The following is a 21,359-nucleotide window of genomic DNA, read 5'->3' as shown; positions in this document are numbered from 1 at the left end:
TATTTAGCAGGCCAATTATGTTTTTAGTTTTTCTATCTCTATTTTATCTACTTGTTGCCTGCACATATTTTTGTGAGGAGCAATGTGGAAAAAAATATAACATAATTTAAAATGAAGTTGTAGAACGGGTCTAAAAGATCATTTTTCGGGAAAGAAAATTACGTTTTAGAATTGTAATAACTAAATAAAAACTGAAAGAAATGCCATTAGTAATAAAAATCATAAATAATTCCAAATAATGACAAAAAACATTGACAAAAGAATGAAATTATATTTTCAATTAAGACCAGAATGAAACAAGAACAAGAAATTGCCTCTGATGATAAAAAATACATTTTCTTTCACCAGAATTTTTTTTCACCCAGATCTATAAGGGAGATGGAATAACCACTTATTCTATACCCAGAACAATTTCAATCATGCTTAGGTAAACCATTGAAACTGAAATATCCACCTTGAACCTAAATGGTCTACTTACTTTCTTCTCAGAAATGGCCTATTGAGACTTTTTTGTTAGTCTACTCAAGTTGGACAGCTTGACCCAATGTCCTGTTATCAGGGACTCTGAGTCCAGGTGTTGAATTTTAATGCAAAAAAAACCAAAAGTAGGTTTGTTGGGGGACAAACTGAACGTTACGTGTCAAACTAAAATCACAGATGTGGCTGAGATGTTATTAGATGGAACAAATTCTGACCTTGTGGAGTTGAAATCTTCATTTTATGTATGATAATTAGTCATATGTGCTCCACTGCCACTTAGATTTTTTCATCTGCGCATATTTTTCATCTATAGTGGAAATGTTTAGTCGAAAAGATAATATCTACTTGTTTTAACAGAGATCTTAATCCTGCAACTTTTATTATATCGCAAAGACATACTGTGTTCTGTTTTTTTATCTGATTTAAGCGATGTAACATGATTCATCTCATTGAAAGGGCAATCAGTTTGAGTGTTCTTATGCCAGTCGAATGGTGTAAAACAGAACCACTCAATAGTTATTACTGACGAGTGTGATTAGCGAGAAGACAACAGAATCCCATTCTGAAACCCTCCATTACATATATTTTTTACTGAACTACATTTTGGAGTGACCCTCTAAATACCAATTTTATTTGCGTAGGAGCAGCCGTTCGAGCTTTGTGGTGGTGGTGAGAGGAAATTAGGCACCAGTTTTCTTGCTCGTAATTACAAGCAGAATGAAAACAAATCTCTCATACTGGCAAGGACATTTAGATTTTAAGGCTACAGATGCATCCTTGTGATGTACCAATACAAGAAGCTTTTGTCTGCTGAGTAGTCTCAGGACAAATGGTTTCAGTAGTGCTATTATAGTGGAGCAAAAAAATAATCTTGCAGCCTTGATATTTTTCCATGTAGGCTCAACCTTTAAATGCTTCCTGTTTGTTAAAGAACATGCTTGAAAGGTGTTTAACCGTTTTGTAGATTTTGAACCTATGACATTTTTACATTTAGGCCTAGAAACGAGATCTTTAGATTTCTGATAGTACAGTGTGATTTGAATGTCTTAAAACATCCAAGAAATGCAAAGTTTCGTTACACTGAATTGTTGGAGGTAATAAGAGGAGTGTAGACTTGACTGCCGTGCTCTTTACAAAAAAAAGTTACACTAAAACTAGGTCATTTGTCTCGTGCCTTTTTCCAAATATTGTACGTCTTTAGGAGCCATTTGTTATTAAAACACCACGGGAAATAAAGATGGATTGAGAACTACCTGCATCTGTACACAGAAGGATTTACTTGACTCATTGACAATGATGAATGTCACATCCAATTTAGCTAATCGCAGCACACAAATAAACAAAAAAAACAACAACATCATAATAGATTTCACTGCAAAATGTGTTGCACCGTTAATCTGGCTTCAGGGACATCATTTCAAAGCTAAAAATCAATATTGTTATTGACCCTAATGTTAGTGAATCTAAAATTAAACGCAGCTGTTGTATAATGACAATAAAGGCTTTTGACTTTGAAAATTGCACTGGTAACATGATCTGTCCATCGAAGTTAGTTCACCTGTCGTTTCAACTTCTTTATTTTCACAAGGGAATGGCAAAATGCAGATCTGGTATAATAAAAGCTTTCAAAGTAACCAGACAAGTTCCATCAAATAAGCACTGTTTGTGAATAATTCAGCGCAAATGTAAATTATGCCAGCATGCTACAATGACGGCAAGTGAAAATAAGGAACATATGAAATGAGGATAGAGGCAAATGAGTTGTGACTGATTTAAGTGCTCGGTTCTTTGTCCGCCCCTTTGCTCTTGCATTGCTTTTAGGAAAGCTGGGTGACATGTCAAAATTTCACAGGCTGCGCGAAGAAGCCCTGGTTGTCCTACTTGTTTGTCCCAGATCTGCTGATGCAGTTCTTTCTCACATATTATTTTTTTAATTACCCCACCCTCGCTTTGGACATTCATTATTTAAGCAGTATCCTTTTGAATTCCCCCCACTTCTGTGTTTTGCATAAGCATCGGCGAGGCAAGCGGCGCTTGTTATAACTTTTCAAAGAGCGGTAATGTTTAATATTTGAATACAATTAAAAAGATTGATTTAAAATTTGGGACTTCTCACCAGGGTTTTCCTGAAGGCAATGGAACACGCAAAGGAAGAAAGCAAAGCATGAGGAGGTGGCCTGTAAGTACCCTAAAATTATTATTATTAAGGAGATGACCCAAATTTAAATCATTGCCCACCATTGACAATAGTAGACATCTAAATAAACTTGACCGAAGGGAATGACTGCAAATGGTCATATTTTGGTGCATTTGACGCTTACTGTTAAAAGTCTGAATTTATTTTTGACTGGGAGGGAGTGCGGGGTGTATGAACATTTGTCCCGATTGGCCGTCTGTCAGTTAATGGGTGACCTGAAAATGCTTAGCATAACTATCTGGAACTCTCCAAGTGATTTGCTTCCTCTGTTGTGCTGCAAAACTTTTATAGTTATTTGCTTCATTAGCGTCATCTCAGTTTATGTCGTGTCACTCTCACGGATTACATGCATTTAGCACAATGAGGTTCTTATTTTTCCTTGCAATACACCGACTGCGTTGACTTGAGTCTGGAGTCCAGACCATCCAGAACAATCGTAGCCAAGCTGCTTAGCCACAAAGTATATTTGCCAGCTGTGCAGTAGCCTTGTTATATGCACTCTGCAGTGCCAAAATGACTTCCACCAAGGAAACATCTGTGCTTCTTCCACAACACCTCAACACCCCCTTCTACTTTCTCTAAACACATTTTGGGAATTGAGAGATCCATCCAGATGGTGCGCCAAGATTCATTTCTGGGTCGCAAACAGGATGACACTGGAGACCGAGAGAGAGAGCTTCTGTTTTGCACTTTTCTTCTTGGAGAGACTCTGGATGTTTGGCCTTCTGACTTTTGTTAAAATCTTATTTACGGTGGCTGGCACTGCTCATTGACAGCATGCAAAAGTGTGATGACAGAAAATTAACACGGTTTGTGTTCCTTTGTTTGTCTTTTAAAACTTAGTCTCCCATCTGCTGAAAGAAATCAGTGTCACATCTGATACATCGTCGACAATTACCATGAGGATTGACCCAGGCTTAAAAATAAACGATGTGCCTATAAGTGTTGACTAGTCATAGTATGCTGTATTTTGGATACAGCTAGATTTTTAAAAGGCCAAAGCTGGTCAGTGTTAATAATATTGTTCTTTGGTTTTGACTTGATTTAGTGGTAAATTTTGTGTACTCCCAAAGTATGTGTTCATGTCTATACTTGTAATTCAAATATTTTATTTAGTGTGCGTGTGTGTGTGTATACATAGATAGATATAGATATTATAGTGTTTTGTTTTATTAACGTAAATATCTGGCAAATTCTGTTGTGAACATCTTTTCAAAGGTAGAAAAAGTGTCCTAGAATGCACCAGCAAGTGAAATCAAATGAGATGTGATGAATTTTCACTAGAGCCGAAACAAATGTGTATTGTGTCGTGATAAGGAGCATGTGCAAAACTGCATGTCAACAAGTGTTAAACAAAACGACCCCAAAATAGCAGACGGCTAAGGCATTCTGTGTTCTTCTTATAATTCATGATTTCTTGTACCCAAGGAACATCGAACTCACTTGCTCATTCCCACTCCTGCACCTCCTCTTCCTGCTGAGTATTGCATCCATTGTGCACAGCAGCAAATCGGTGTCCCACTTGTCTGCAAGTAATTTTGCTTACAAGGACTTTGCAGTACAGGCAGCGGTGCTTATTCACTGTTTTGAGTGGGAGTCGAGCTGGTGTAGCCAAAGAGTCAGTTTACTCCTACTGTCTTCTTACTCCATACCTCTCAGACAAAAAGCGCATGAAAACACGCACCCCCTCTACAGGACAATGAATCTGCCTTTAGGAAAGGAGCCTCACAATAAGGAACCTTACCAATTTTTGTGTCCTAGTGAAAATGTGTATTTTCAGGATTTGCAACACGACCCTGCCATAATTGCTCCGTTCCATCCTGTTGAAAGTAAGACAAAAATAAGCCCCTTGACCAGGGGGGATAAACCAATCGTCTAGCATCGCTATGGGTGCAGATTTTTGTTCCAACTGGTGCACTAAGGCAGCTGAACCAATGAGACAAGAAGCACTTGACTTCAATCCACTGATTGCACTTGCAGGACACTAGATTGGTGAAAAGATCCTCCTGATGGGTAGGAATGATAACCCACACCCACATAGAATGCATCAATTTCGTGAAAACAGGACACAAAATTTCAGGTATCCTAGAAGTGCAATCAGTGGATTGCAGTGAGGTGCTTCTTTTTCAGCAGGAACCTAATTGGTTAAACTGTTTGTGTTGGATCGGTTGGGACAAAAACCTGCACCCACAGTGGCCCTCGAGGACCGGTTTGGAGACTTCCACATCTACATTGAGCAGAAATGGCTCAGTAACGGAAAAATGTTTAATATACGAAGGACTCGGGCGTATTCGTCCAAAAGGCAGTCTAAATAGACAATCCTTGTTTGGTCCATGATTTGTGCGACGCTGCCTTGTGCGACCTTTCGGTTGGCAGACATATAGCAGGGGGGTGGGGGTCAAAACAAGAAGATGCCCTAGACAAAGGTCATATGCGTGCCTACACAAAAGAGCACTGGAAGACACATTTGTCATGGGAGAAGTTGTCGGAGAACTGAGTGCTTGCTTGGTTTAGTTTGACAAGCCTTATTTAGGCATGATTCGCGAGAAAAATGTAAATAGAAATGCAGTGATACATGTTGACGGGCAGACTGTGCGCCTGTGTGTTTGTGTGCCGTTTCCACGTAATTTGAGCCGACAAGTGACAGTGATGCTTTGCAATCCCTGAGCCTGCCATGTTGATTGAATAATACATTTTGAAAAGGTTTTACAGGCATTTCCTATGTCTTTAGCGCTCGTCTCCTGCCCTGTCTAATATTGCCATCTGGTTCTTGAAACGCAACTTAACATGAGGGTGGTGGAGGATTTGATGTGTTTGGGGACTTTAAGTCAAGAGTCCCTGATATCGGGAATGATGAGCTTCAGGGCACTCGTGATGAGCCTATCAAGCTTGTATGCTGGATTGATTTGAGAAAGAGTGGCAAGCTAATGTGTGTAATGTCACGGCAGAGTTAGTTGTTGAATTCAATTTTAAATTATTGATTGCTCTTTAGTATTGTGGCAGTGCAATAATGTTGTCGTTAGTGTTGCACCAATACCTTTTTTGTTTTTGCCACCTGATACCGATTCCGACACCCCACCCAGTGGTAGTGACTGATGCCCTATACTAATACTCTTTTTTAAATACATATCTATTTTGTCATTAATTTTTTAACTGACTGGCTGTCATTGACAGTGCTTGACGTCCAAAACATTTGAAGACTCGTGTAATAGTACTAATAGCTAGCTGGCACCACTCAAGATGTAGAGTAATACAGAATGGTGAAATTTCAACAGCTTGCGTAATTTATAAACATTTGCATAAAATCACTTTGTAATGCTCATCAAAACAGTGACTTTCAGGGACCAAACCGCGAAGAAACAAAGCTGTTTCACAGGAAATATGGTAAGAGAAAAAGTGACACTTGAGCTGCAAAGTAAGAATCCAGCCTAACATACTTATGCATATTTTAGCATCACAAAGTAAAGCCTGCATATTTTCTCACTATGCTTAGAGGCAATTCGTGCAGATCAAGATGTAGTGCATACTGTCTCCAATTCAGTGTTAAACTTAATTTTGAGTTTGACTTGGCTGTTCTTTACTGTGATGGAATTAGCAGTTATTAGACAAATAAAAGGCAAGGGAAATAATTCACTTGCCGACATCTTGTAACATATTAGTGCATGTGTGGAGGTCTCCAGCTGACCTTGGCCCATGTTTGCGTGAAATCCATGATCTCCCCACGCAGCAACATCACACTGACCTGAGACCTAGGTCTCATTAAAAACAAGCAGCGTTGAAGAGGTCAGATGCAGAGCCCCAATCTTCCTTGGCTGTCAGCATTTGCTTTCAAAACATATGTAAAGAAAGTCTGGCCTCATCAAGGGAGATCACCACGGCAATGCATTGAGCCCGGATAGTATGTTTACACTCTTTGTTTTGATTTAAAGGAAAACACTATATTTTAACAAGGTATTCGCTATCTTGGATATGATAACACCTTGTATACTAACAATTTCCATACTGACAAACTTCAAACTGATTGCTATAAAGGTGATTTATAAATAGCCCTTATTGCCAGCCACAGGGAGTTGCTGTTTTTTTTTTTACTATTTTGATTTTTGGGACCAAAACATGGCCCAAAAACACGTTGGACATGTTTTGTATTTTATCAGTACCCACTTGATCAATTAAGCATATATTGCATTATATTGCATCTTGTCGGATTATTAAATTAAAAGCCATATTATGCTGCTACAAAATTAAATGCACTTTAATTTACCATTTGGCACATTTAATGCAGGGCATTGCTATAGATTATCTTGCGCTTGTTGTTTTTGTATGGATGTACATGTCGTTGTTTTGTCTGTCTGTGTGAAAGGACTGCATTCAAACACCTTCTTTGACCGTTTAGAAGAACTTTTTTAAGCGGTAAGCCTGTCTCATTGGAGTGGTGTATGATTGGCTGCTTCTGGGTTTTGTTTGTTCTTCACTACGGAGACATGCTTTGATGTGACGAGCGTCCCCAATTCGAAACGGAAGCGCAGATGAGGGCTATGGCTCCCTAGACGAATTCTCGACCCTTTGCAATTGCCGCCTCATACTATCAAACAGTGGGAAACAAATCATAATTAAGGACATCTGTAGCGGGGATCCAGCTCCCATAAAGCTGCCCCCTCCGAAGCCCAACACATGCTTTGCCAACAATGTCACAGGCCACAATATGGATGCTGTAAGGTCCGCTGTGACAAGAGTAGCCAGACATAATCAGCTTTGCAAGTTGTGTAGACATGAGATGAGTGTTATGGCCCCATATAATATACTACATTGCACTTTGCTACTCTATGCACAAAGCTGCTTTTTCTAGAATGTAGCATGGACACACAAGGGGAGACGAGTCCACGGTGCCTGGCTGACATCTGCATTCAGCAACGATAAGGTTGTGTGGGTGGCAGGATCCATGTCCACAGATTATCTTTATGTTCATAAAAACATGTAAGGCCTCAAGTCATTGAAATCTAAAGATTGCCTATAAACCATAAGTCACATAGCTGTAAGTCATACAAGTGCTGGTGTTGTACCAATAGCATTTTTGGCCCCGATACCCAGATCAGGCTGAGTGATATTTGCTTATGGTGATGCTTTACCGGTATGGTGCTTTTAGGGAGTACAAATATACAGTGTATAGTTTATATTTATTTTTTAAACTCAATAACTGCATACTCATTTTGAATGTAAATCCCTATCATGACATGTTCAGACACATCTTAACTTATTGTCTGCCATTGACTGCGCTACATGGCCAATCATTTGAAGCGTGAGGGCTCGTAGCGACTGAATGGATGTTCCTTGAAACACAGAGTTCATTTGCTGCCATCCTACCACATCAAATGGATTGCACGTCAGCTAGTAATCAACTCATTTAAATTCACAGCAGAAGCATGATTGTACACCACATGATTGGATGTCTATCATCATCTTGAGAAGGGCAACAAGGTCTCCTTTGTTTTCAATTTGTGTAGCTGGTGGCCGGCTTAGGTAAGACAACCAGTGGGTGGAAACTAGATTTCGAAAAGTATAGATTGTGGAGAATCAATCGCTTCAATATTTTTTTAGCATTCTGCAGTACGATGACATGTCGTGTCGCTGCCGATACTAATAAGGAGCATCTGTTCATTCACCGTCTCCAAGTGAAAATGAAATAGGCTCTGTGAATTGGAGTCAAGTTGTTAACATAGACACTATTCTAATGGAAAACTTTGACAGAAACCGGTTAGTTCCTGAATTACACAGTAAAGCTCTTGAAACCGATGTATCCTTTCTAATTGGCTGACATTTGTCCGCATATAATGCGGAACTCCACATATCAAACAGATAATGGGTTAACACAAGCATTCATTTAAGTAGCAGTATTAGAAGCATTACTTACTTGCAGAGGAGTGCCAATTTGCACCGGTGGTAGAGGCTAAATCCCACGGTATAGAGGATTTGTTTTGTTTTAATCCACCTTGTCAGGAGCACATGAAGATGTCACAGGAGTCTGGAATTGAGAATCATTTTCTTAGAGACCCTAAAAAAATTCTTGGCATCCTTCATTTTTCCTTTTTCTTCTCCTTTTCCAATCTAAAATGACAAAGCCTCCTCGCATTGCGCAAATCTATTCCGCCCACATTTTGTATTATACAAGCTCTAGTTGAAAGTCTGCTTTCAAAGCGGTGTCTCAACAAAAAAAAAATGCCTCAACCACCCTTGACGGCATTGTTTATTCCAGGGCTGTAAGTGAAACCGAGACAACAGTGTATTAATTTTTGATGTGCACATGGACCCCGCAAACCAGGTGCAAATCAATATCCACACTGGCTTTCTTAATCTGCGCAGTCACTTGACAAATGAGTAGAACTAGGGTTGAGGCAAATATGAATCGCCCGAATCTGAAAATGATCAGGGAAAGGCCGACTGGGTCATTAAATTATCTCCTGGCGTAAATAGTGAATGTTACAAGCTTGCAGACTTGTAAAATGGATTATCATCTTTGGCTCGGATCCTCAAACCCCCCACCCCAGGATGATGAATTAACGAGCAGTGAGGACAAGTTTATTCGCATGCTGATAAATGGGCATCTGCGCAAAACATGGCGGCAACGTGATTTTTTTTTTTAAATACAGGCCGCATTGGCGCCCAGCCAAGAAGTCTCAATCGTACAAAACCTAAATCCTGGCCACCAGTTGCATTGTGCTATAACGTAACTATAACCTTCACAATATCCGGCACTTTATGTATATGAATGAACTTTGAATGTGTGTAGGTGCTGGGTTTATTTTATTTACGTTCTAAAAATAATATTTCAGTGCTTTGTTTTCATATACAGCGAGTTGAGTTGCATCTCCTTCTAAATCAACAGATTCATTTTGTCACAAACCAAAATAATTTCAGACATGCTTGCCAAAATGACAGCCAGGGAGTACTGACAGCTTGCCCATATTTGTCAACAGCAGTCCTATAAATCACTTGGACTTTTCCTTAGAATATTCATTCATTCTCCGATCTGCCGTCCTAGTGATTTTTTTTTATCAAGTAAGAAATTGCGTTTAACGTTTGAAAAAAAAACTCTAGATGAATCAATGTCTGCACATTTTATTTCAGGCTCAAAGTTCCAAAACCATGGTGTTGCAATAAATTAAAAGTGCTGGAGATTAAAGTCATGATAGGAAAGCTGGGGATTAATAAACTGCATAAATTGTAGCTGGGAAGGTCTAATAGATAAATAATAAGGACTGATATATGTGTTTGAAGAATGTCACAGGAAATGAAAAGCAAACCAAAAGAGGGAAAAAACCATTTCAATGAGTACAAATACCTTGGACAGCGCCTGTGATTTTATCTTTGACGAGAAAAACGTTTTGTCGTATTGTCTGCCTTTTGTGTTTGAGGTTCTTCTTAAAGGGGCATCTGGCCTGACTAGTGACCCTACCTGTAATGGAAAGAGCTCAAAAAGCAAATAAAGACAAAAGCTACTCAGAATACCTCAAGCCATCGGTAGTATTTTTATCGGGATTTTTAAAAGCAGTCAAATGATAAAACTCTGACAGTTGCCCATACACTAATGCTTCACAATTAGTGGCAGAATTTTAAAAAGAAAAGGGAAAAGGCTTATGTTGTGTATATTTTTTGTTTCAAAGGAATGGTGAGATTTGGTCAAAGTTTGAGAAAAAATATAAATGTTATTTGTAGGGAGCTTTACTTTATTATTTTTACAAAGAATCCCCCCAATGAATGTTAAAAAAATATTACCTCCTTGGATTTCAAACACACACAAATGACAAAAGGTTGACACATTAAGCCGAACATCAGATGGATTGCCGCGCGTGGGATGTAAACCACTTGGCATCAAATTATGAACAGCTAAAGTGTGTTGGAGAGAGAGAAAAAAAGAAGAAACATATTTTTTCATTAATTTTATTTTGTCTAAACTAGAAGAGTTGACCAATGTTTGCAGCCAATCCGGGCTCTGGAACACTCTTTAAAATTAGCAGGTAAAACGTCATTTAAAGCGCTTCAAGCCTGATCAATTTCAAGGTACCAAAAAATATGTCGTCGCATCCGCTCATCGGTAAAATCGTATTAATGTTAGTCCATGCGAGACGGCGGTGTTTCATGAACATGCTGGGAGATTAATGTTCTTGAACCTCTCAAAAGTTGAACTCCAAAACCAACTTACTCAAAGGAAATAAATTTAAAATTTGAAATAAGTTATTCGCAGGCCAATACATTATAAAAGTTGTGTTAAGATCAAATAGAATTTTACTGTCATTTAACCAGACTCACAGTAGTTATCCAGGTAGCATGGCTTTTTGTTCCAAGAGAACAAAATAAAGACTAAAAAAAATGCCACTTGTGAAGAAATTACATGGAGTGCTTTGCTCTTTCATGGGTCACTTCTGGTAGATTGTGGTCACTTTCGATCAACTTTTTGGGTATTTTCCAGTCGCTTTCTTGTTAACTCAAGATAGCATGTTCTCCTTGGGGCTTATGTGGGTTTCCTCAGGGGTAGGCTGGTTGAACACTGTAAATTGCCCCTAGGTGTGAGTATGCACATGAATGGTTGTCCGTCTCCTGGTGCCCTGAGATTGGTGGAAATTGAATGAATGAATAAATACATGTATTGTTTGGAGACACCATCGTAGTGGCACCCGTTGCTGATTGACTGAACTTAAAAGCTCTACGCCACGTGTCAAAGTGGTGGACCGGGGCTCAAATCTGGCCCGCTGCATCATTTTGTGTGGCCCGGAAAAGTAAATCATGAGTGCCGACTTTCTGTTTTAGGATCAAATTAAAATGAAGAGTATAGATGTATATTAAATTTCCTGATTTTCCCCCTTTTAAATCAATAATTGCAATTTTTTAATCATTTTTTTCTGTGTTTTTAGCTCAAAAATCATTTTGTAAAATCTCAAAATATATAAAAAAGCTAAAATAAATATTGTTTTAGATCTATAAAAACTGAATATTCAGGCCTTTTAATCCAGTTCTTTTAATCAATTAATATAAAAAAAATCTAAATATTATATCTAAAACTCTCCGGCCCACGTGAAATCAAGTTGACGTTAAAGCGGCCCGCGAACCAACCCGAGTCTGACACCCTTGGTCTATGCAAATTAAGGAAAACAAATGGATTGGTAATCAGATGAGAACTAGTCTCACAAGGGAGGAGTGGGACCCCCGTTGGACAAAAGAAGTTGCTCTATCTACGGAACTGCCAGCATCAGTGCAATAATGAGTGCGTGTACAAGCGGGCATGTACCTTAGCACACAGCTAGATTTACTGTAGAGAAGTTCATTAAAAAGAACAGATCTTATTCTCCCGCCCCACACCGTGCTGTCTCGGTGGTGGCGGGGCTGGCCTGTTCAAACACTGCTTCGGTTAATGAAATTAGCTTCACCGTCAAGACTGTGCAGTGGATCTATGTCCCTCCTCGTTACTGGAGCCTAGCTGAACAAATTGAACCCTCCTTTGTATGTGCACGCGGTGCATTTTGCTATGAAGAAGGAATATTACTTTACTAGCATGCCAGTGCTCGTTAAAAGTTATTTTTGATTCGGACCACAAAGAGAACAATTTATTGTTAGGGTAATCATTTTTTACAAGAAGTGCTCGCAGCATATTTTGATATTTCTCCGATCCGGCACATTACCATGTGGATGTCACGCAACAACTACAGAAAAATAAACGAAGACCTGACTTACAGGAGGATTTGCATTGTTGGAGGCCTGTTGGCAAGAGCAAAATGCCACATATCTTTTCAGTTAGACTAAAATAAGTCCCCCAAACACTCATTAGGTTGATCCAGTATAAGGGCCTTCCAAAAACATTTCAAAAAATAGTTTTTAGGATGCGTCTAACAGCATCAGACCCTTCGGCAAGGTCCTGCATTCTTACCGAGCCATCCGCCCGGCATCCCTGTGTGGACATTGTCACTACACATGGACATCATCCGATACCCCCCTCCTTGACTCCCGGCAGAGGACGTCTCTTATTTGCAAAGTAAATACAAGTCCTTTCGGGGCACTTGCATTCATAACCGATTCCGTCATGTTTCTTGGGATCAGTGAGCGACATTTGTTTTGCTGCCACTTGGACGTAAAAGGCGAGAACTGAGGAGATCAACGTTTATTGTGACCATTAACAAAAGATATGCCACACACGCTAAGGAGTGGAAGGAGGCACAGAGAAAGTGACGAGCTAAACAGCTAGAAACAATGAAAGCGGGGAAAAAGTGGATTTCTAAACTAAAAATAAATCCACAATGACTGATTTGAACAAAAATTACTTTGAATGCATTGGAAGTCTTTGGGTTTGCCTTCTAGGGACGTGTTTGTCAGTCCTGATCAACAAAATTGTATTTGTAGTCTTGTTTAGGTCAAATATTGTGGTACTTTAGATGCATTTTGAAGTTATTAGATTCTTTGACACTCAATGGCAAATGTCTATATAAGGTGGTGTTGAATCATAATGGTTGACTGAGATTTCTGTGACTTTTGTGCCACGGATTCTTGACATTTTCTTTTTGTGTCCACTGATTTTATCGTACATGCCTACTAAATTTCACATATCTAGGAAAACCTTGAATCGGACGGACAACTTTGTCTTTGAAGGACCACTGTATGTATACCAAAAAGGCTCTAAGATACTGGCTGTATTTTCTTTAGCATATGTTCTTGGACTTTTTGTATGTCTAATAGGGGACTCGAATGAAAAAATTGTATCGGCCAATGGGCACTAAAAGCCATTTTTCACCTAATTGTCTTCTAAAAGAAATGTAAGAAAAACAGATGTAAATGAATATGTCAAAAGCTACCATCGACCCTTAACTATAATGTGTACAGCTCAAATTACTCACACCAAAGGTCATATTTTGAGTTCAAGTTAATTTAGAATTTGATGAAAGTGGCATTTAGCACCCACTTTTTCATCACCCTGAGGACTAGCGTGGACAAGTATACATCACAACAGTGACTATTCAAAGAGCATTGTATTGAAGTCATCCTCTCGCTTTGACTCTCAGTCAACACAACCTCCCCTTGACCCCTAAATTAACCACCTGACAGCGTTGGCTGTGACCCCGGGCCCATTCTGGCTCTGTCTATAATAATCTATAATTATTTCTCGAGCCTTGAAAAAGCATTCCCTGCTCTTCTGTGTAAAGATGCCATCTGAAGTGCCCAGCTAAACTGTCAGCAATTGCTGAGTGAGTGTGTATGTTGACATGATGGGTGGGTGCCAAGAGTACCTTTCCCACAATTAAATTCCATCTTCGGATATAACAACAAGAATAAATGTGGTGGCCCTTAAGGATTTAGCATTTAAAAATACCATTAAAGGACAACTATGGTTGCTCCTCATAGCTCTCTGCAGGAATATTTCTTTATCATTGCCAGAGAGAGCTGTAACTACACTATTCTGAAAAATGACAGTCTTGTGCTTCTTTCATTTTTAATGTATGTTCAGTTCACATTAGGTTTCATCTAAAATTAACCATTTTTGTTTTTTTGTTGTTGTTTTTTTGGTAACATTTATTTGTGCCTGTACCCAGTGTATATTGTTGGTTTTAGTCATTATATTAATTTAAAATTTATATTTACAAAATGATGTAAGAAGTACAATGACTTATACCGGATGAATGGATGGATTGGTAGTATTTAATTTGAGGTTTAGTAACAACAAAAATATTCACCCGCCGTATTATTTGCTAAAGGTTCTAAGTGCCAAAAATGAGTTCTCCTTCTCGAATTAATTGAGTGGAAAAAATGGTGTGCCATGAAAGCTTTCAGTAACTTTTTTTGCAATTGATCAAATCAACAAAACTATCCAATTAAGCCCGTGAGCTCGTCAAATCGAAATGGGAGAAGCTGGAAACTGCCCGGAGTGCATATTCTTTGCTTCGACAGCTCTGCCAAACATGATTGCAACACTTTGAGTGCAGACTTAGTGTATTTGCATATTTTTTCTTAAGTTACAAATAATAATCCTCCACATTTCGATGAAAAACACTAGAAAATAAGCGCCACTCTGAAGCTCAAGCTTATCTTTTAGAGAGGCTTTTTTGTTGTTAAACTGCTATTAAAATCTGGTTTAAAAAAAGCCCTCCTTGGGCCAAAATTTGTCCTCACTGCCTCTAAGTTAACACTGATAATGTGTTGGGTGTCATCCTGATCTTTATTTTAATGAGGCGTAATGAGCTGCGTCCTTTAATGAGTTCTCCCTTAAAGTGAAAGGATGTCATTTGAGCTGTTGATCGATGGGGGTGGCAACGCATCATTTCACTTGCCTCCAGGGAGATGGAAGTATCTTTGTTTTTGACTCTCACAGTGCTGCGACCTTTCAAAGTAAACAATTCAATTGGGTGGGTGGGTTAATGGTGAGCATGTCAATGTAAAACAAAAAGATATTGTCAGTTACTGACAAGCATAAACAACATGATTTAATGGTTGACTGCACAACTTGTCATTCACTATTCAATGTTCTTCAATATTGTATGATCAGGGAGTCACTTGCTTATATTACTGGTGCACCAATACCAATTTTTCTTCGATACTCATTCCGATATTGTACCAATTCCACGTATCTTTTTGGGGGATTTTTTTCTTTAGATAATACAATACAGCATACTCCACTGAAAAAAAATGCTATCATAGCATGTAGTAAGTCACTGCCTATCTTGTTTGCTGCCATTGATGGCGCTAGGCCTACAATGTATTTGAAGTGCAAGTGTTGGCAGCCATCTTGAGTATGACTTAAATGCTGTAATATTACAAAGCAGGGCCTTATTCTCATAATTTTTCCATTTTTATTTTGTAATTATACTGGCATTTCTCTCCTAGTCTTACTTTGTGTTGTTATAATATTTTGACATATCTAACCTGTGTTTAACATAAAACTATAGGTATAATTGCTTGTAAGATCATTGTCAAAAGTCATTTGCCACATTTTATGATTGCAACAGTCCGTTCCAACAACTCAAAACAATAACATCCTTATAATTGAGAGAATGTTTGACGATTTGATTGTTGATCCGGTCTCTGATGCCCAGCAGCTGAGTGAAATCGTTAAATAAAAAAAGACAACCACTGTTTCAAAACCAATAAAACAATGCCACTCGTACAAATTGGGCATTGAAATTCGTGAAATATCCATTCAAATTCACACAGCGCCAATGAGTAGATGCAAGTAGACAAGCTGTTGCATGCTGTGGCACCACGTTGCCGATGACATGGAGCCAGCCAGGCCTGTTGACTTGATGACTGGCAGCTGAATGCCTCTCTGTTATTAGCCTTTGAGCTTCAATGCTTGGACACAGACAAATCTGGCAGAAAAAAATGGGCCCCGTTTTTGTTGTCTGTGTTTTGGGTTGGAAAAAACTTGACGAAATCACCTTTTGTGCAACAACAACTGTGTATCTTCAATTATGATCACAGTGAGCAATTTGGTCTGTGTTGTTGTTGGTTTTTTGTTTTTATATTTTCCCTATTGACATTTTATCTGGTTGTGGAGAGGCATGGCTGAGTGAACCTGTCAAAATGCACAGTCATTTTACTTTGGGGTGAAACTCAATTTCGCTTGGGAACTTAAGTATGGCTTTTGATCAAAGAAATGGTATATAAATCATTGCACGTACTAACACCTACAATGAGGTTGCTTTTATTTCGAGTACAAAAGGTTCACGATTCTGAAAAACTCCCTAAGTACTTGTAGTTTATATAATGGTGGTCTATTTGTGTGGCGTCAAGCTATAGTAACATACAGTAATTGTGTGGCTTAAGCTATGTCATTTATTCACAGTAGGTGTGCAAAAACAGCATGCACTATTGTCACTTGGCTTCCATGCTTGACAGATAGTGTGCACTGTTAATGGCTTCTGTGTAAATAAATGAATTTAGCTTAGATGGAATGCAGCGTGGTGGGTGGGAGGTGAAGGAGTTGGGAGGCGGAGACTTTCCTCGAGACATCACGGCTAATTGTGTTTAACATTACGATTGAGATACTAGTATTTTGGGGGTAGTCCTTCTTTGTTGAAATGGTTGGTATGACCACTCACGGCACCGTCACCAAATGTTGAGAAGCGGAGAAATATAAACCCTTTCACAAATGTGCTATTTTAGTTGTTGTTGTTGTCTTTTTTAGGGGATTGTACATTAAGGCAGCAGAACAATTTTGGAAACAGTATATCAACTGTTCTAATAAGTAAACGGGGTTCTGTATAATATTTGGCTTGTAATGAAATCTTTTTATATTTCGTCATTTTTCGGTATTTTAAATAACTTCACCATGTTATTTAGTTGGTTGTGAGATCCACTAAATATGTATATTAAAAAGCATTGTGGCATTGTTCCTTGATAAAATGAAAAGCCGACTCACTTATGTATTGGTAGGAGTAGGCCAGAAGGCAGTGATATAATTGGGCTTCGGCTCATAATGCTAACAGCATTGCATTTTAAACCCCACCAAACAAAAATGTCAAAAATCAGACAGTTTCCCTAAAACTCATATTTATCACTCATTTGTTCTCCGCTTATGCCCATATTTTCAGGATTTATTTTCAAACATATTTTGTGTATTTTCAAGTATTTTCCTCTTTGACATCATAGCATTTTTAATTTTAGGCTGTGAAAACTGGTATTTTCCTGATCATGCGTAACAATGTAGCATATTAATGACTTCATAATGTTTCCTTTTATTTTTGCGAGATTGAAGCATGTCTCGTCATTGGGACGCGTGAGTGAGCAGATGAGGGTGTTTACTGTGGTAAAGATTGGGAGGAGCGAGCGAGCGAGGGAGGGAGAGAAGAAAAGGTGCAGGGAGGAGGTGGAAGTGTGTGGGAGGAAGGACAGAGAGTGAGAGAGACAGAGAGAGGGAGAGAGACACAGAGAGATAGGGAGGAGAGAGAGAGAGCGGGAGCGAGAGATTCTCCCAATTCCGCTGCTGTCTCAGCATCCATCCTGCATGAGATGATGTTGGGGAGAGCAGGTGTCACCAAACGGAGGAGACGCGCAACGGGGCAAAATCAATAAACATTCAGAGGACACACAACCCAGAAGATATTTTTGTCGTCGCCTTTTCTTGTCTAGGCTTGAGCTGCGTTAAAGTTTCCACTGCTTGGCATCACCACCCAGTCCATTTTTTCCCCTCACATTTTTCTGCACAAGGCTGCACCGCTCGGCTGGAGCCGCGGAAGAGCTGACAAGGAGCGCTTTTGGAGCGCTTCAAGTTCAACGTCGAGGTGGAGGAATTATAGACGGACGCAACCCGTTCTTTCTTTACGCACGGATTAAAGCGCGTATCGTTTGGCACCAAATCATTTGGAATCGGATTCATATTGAAGTAGGATTTGTCTTTTTTTCCTCCCTCTTCTGCTGCTACGAGGTGAGCCATGAATGCATCATTTGCGCAAAGTTCTAATATGCTGACGTCCAAATGAGGTATCTTCTCTTTCCGAGGGAGGGGAGGGGGGCAGCAGGGTGCTCCCCACAGTGACTTATCTGCAGACTTTTGTACGCATAACTGTGTGTCAGTTTGCACCTGATCGATTGAAATTGCCATCCACCATCTCCTCAAAGGAGATGCTGTGTGCATGTTAAACCTCACTATCACAGAGGGCTCATTGTGTCTTTGCATGTCTCCAATTTCACCCTTTCCTCGCTAACCACCCATTTTTGGGTGTTATTTACGTAGTTATTTTTTTATATCCCTCGTAAAAGTTGAAATGCTTTTTTTAATGTCAGCATGCATTGTCACCAAGGAGCCAGGCACAAAAGGAAAAGCTTTCTAAAATATTCATCGTCATACTGTTGTGGTCGGCGCAACCTTGTGAAATATTTAAAATGACTGAACACCAACCAACCTGGTGACAAATGAACGCCACCTTCCGTGTCTATATGGTACAAAAAGGTAGATAGCGAGTATTTCCCTTGGGCAGTGGATGATAAAAAGTAGCTGACAAGCCGATAGGTGGCTCAAGTGACCACCGCAAAGCAGTCCGAATGCATGGTTGCACACAAATGTTTCTTTCTATTGGAAAAAGATTTTCCCCACCCTTCTTAACCCACCGCATTTAAAGATTTTATTGAGTATAAAGCACTTTCACCAGCAAGTAAAATATATTGGGCTCTATGTTTTAACTAGGTGTGTCTTGCCTATCTCTGCATAAAAGGGGTCTCTTCAAGTGGGCTTTTTACACAGACAAAAGGCACCCGAATCTGTATAAATTTTCCATAGGGTGTGATTACGTAGCCCCAGACTTGCAGGTAGGGCAGATCGACAAGAGTTTGGGCATTATTCACAACTGACAGCAATACATTTTCCGCACACAGGATTTTTTTTCCGATAGTGTTACTGCTGTCTACATAGGTGACTGTCCGTGTTCCTCGGGGTACGGTCTTATAAAAGTGAAACCCCAAATTATTGTGCCTGAGATGAAAAAATACATTTGACAGTTCTTTGTGATCATCCCTTGGGGTTTTGCAAGATTACAGTCACCTTTAAAAAAATACATCGTATGCATGCACCGGGCTCACTTTCATATTCGGAAGCTGCTTTTTCTGATCTGGTATCTGTCACGCAATGTCTTGAATCTATGTTAAGGACAATGAGACCTACAAGCTTTTCAAGTCCTTTTGGATTCAAGCATGCTGTAGATTAGGGGTGGGAACCTCTGGATATCCCCTGATATGATTTACGACACAAGGCTCATGATTATCTAACAATATGGCGATCAACAACTATGGATGCACTGTTCTCTTAATCAATCTACAATGTTCTAGGATATAAATACTTAGAGCAAAAATAAATTAAAAAAACATTTTTATGACGTCACTTGGCTTCAAAATCTAACCTGTCACCTTCATCACTTTAAACCAGTGTTCATACCATCCAATATTGATGCGATTAAGCGAAGAGGGCACTGTCAAAAGCAGGGCCTACACTGTATTTTTAGCTTGCCCAAGGACATAGAGGGAAGGGGGGGGATCAATGGTGCCAGAGACAATGACTGGGTTTCAAATTCAAGTCTTTTGTCTCCCTGCATACTAGACCCTTGTCTGGAAGTTGAGACTGATAACGCATCACATGAAGCCTTGATAGTTTTCTTTTTAAACATGGCGACATTGATACGAATCATTCTGCCATTATTGAGGCTGCGGCAATGTTTAACTACGATTGGCTCCGACGGGTCAGCTGGAACCGGATGCAGCACAATTTACACTCAGTCCCACCACTTTCGATTCAGCCCCCATGAGGCCCTCACTGCAATATGCTCCAGCAGATGTGTCGTTTATGAGATTTGCTTACTCACCCATCATGGGTCGTTCATTAGAATTAGCAATATAGAAATGTGTGTGTTTGCAAGTTATAGCAGGGATGGGTGTTTGCCTTATGGTACATTTGTAGACATTGAAATTTCAGATAAAGGGGGATAATCGTGGTAGCAATGGAGTCTATGTGAATGTATCATTAATATTGGATTAGGGCATACAAGCCTGCATTTAATTTGGGTACCAATTTAGTTCATGTTAAAATACCCATTGACCTATTTTGGTCACTAGCATTAATAGTAGTTACCATGCATCCCCCAGTCTGCTGAGCAAGGGGCTGTTAAAACTGGGGGGGGTGCTGCTTTAAGCAGTGAAAACAGCCACCTTTACGAGACACGGGCTCGCGGCCGATGTCGCAATAAAGCGTAACCTTCCCGGGTAGTTCCGCCGAGGGCAACGCGCGCCACAATACTTTGGCAGTCGTGTCCTTTGTGCGAGTGTGGACAGGAAGCATTAGTGAAGGTCAGGGTGGGTGACGTGGCTGGAAGAAAAATCACAGAGCTCCAGACAGGTAGGGAAGAGAAAGAGGCCCGCGGGTAGTTTCAAAGTAGATGCCTTCTATTGTGACTTTGACCTCAATTAAAACAAACAACAGAATAGTGCAGGGACAGCAGTCTAAACTGAAAATAATACTGAACAGATCTCGTGAAGCTGTTGACAAATGACCTTGCTTTGGTTTATCATCAGGGTTACAAACAAGAAGAACCGTTTCAAGTCTCATTTTCAAATCAAGTTTAGACAAATTCTCCACTTAGGGTTTCAATAATAAGTCTATAAACAAGGTTTTAAAAATGTTAAGGGTTTCGAAGGAGGTTCAAGCCAGATTTTAGGCTTTTAAGTGAATAGTGCACAGGTTTTAAATTTGGGTTCCATGTTGGGGTGCCAAGGTCAAAATTTCCCTGCTGATCAGTTTTTATTTAATGATTGACTGATCCCTGATCTCCTAAAAATGTATCATAGCGAAAGATTGGGAGTTCAATATATGGTTTAGCACAAACGTTAGGGTTCCAAATTACTTTCGTGATAGATTAAGTTGCATTTTAAAGAAAGGTATGAAGTTTTAGGTATGATTCAAAACTAATATTCCAACCTCGACTTAAAGTGCAGAGGAACACTGGTTTAATGGCCTTTAGTGTATTACCTCTGCTTTTTGCAAGCTGTTGTTTTTGCTTCAAGTCCTGACCTGATATCCCACTGGTGTGATTCGCAACCAAGTATGAAGCGGTTGGAATTGAAAATAAGAAGTGGTGAATATTAGAGTTAGTTATATGAGTTAGGGGGATGCCTTAGGTAGGTAAACAATTTTTACACAGAAGATATTTTTTTCCAAGTGGCAGAA

The 21,359-nt window shown here is 39.5% G+C and overlaps 1 protein-coding gene across 2 annotated transcripts in view; it reads left to right on the top strand.

The window, feature by feature from the left end:
* lingo2 (leucine rich repeat and Ig domain containing 2) overlaps positions 1-21,359 on the top strand; it is a 185,541-nt gene that overhangs the window by 63,118 nt on the left and 101,064 nt on the right. Inside the window, exon 1 of one of the 2 annotated variants that reach the window (XM_077608853.1) lies at positions 17,553-18,074. The exons of the other annotated variant lie outside the window; for it this stretch is intronic. The gene's annotated coding sequence lies outside the window, so the exon portion shown is untranslated. Of the gene's footprint in view, positions 1-17,552; positions 18,075-21,359 lie in introns of those variants that run through there. 2 annotated transcript variants of the gene reach the window in all.

The sequence above is a fragment of the Stigmatopora argus genome, chromosome 9 (genome assembly GCF_051989625.1).
Source record: "Stigmatopora argus isolate UIUO_Sarg chromosome 9, RoL_Sarg_1.0, whole genome shotgun sequence".
Lineage (NCBI taxonomy): Eukaryota > Metazoa > Chordata > Actinopteri > Syngnathiformes > Syngnathidae > Stigmatopora > Stigmatopora argus.
Note: the sequence above shows the minus strand (reverse complement) of the source record. Positions and strands in the feature narration are given on the sequence as shown.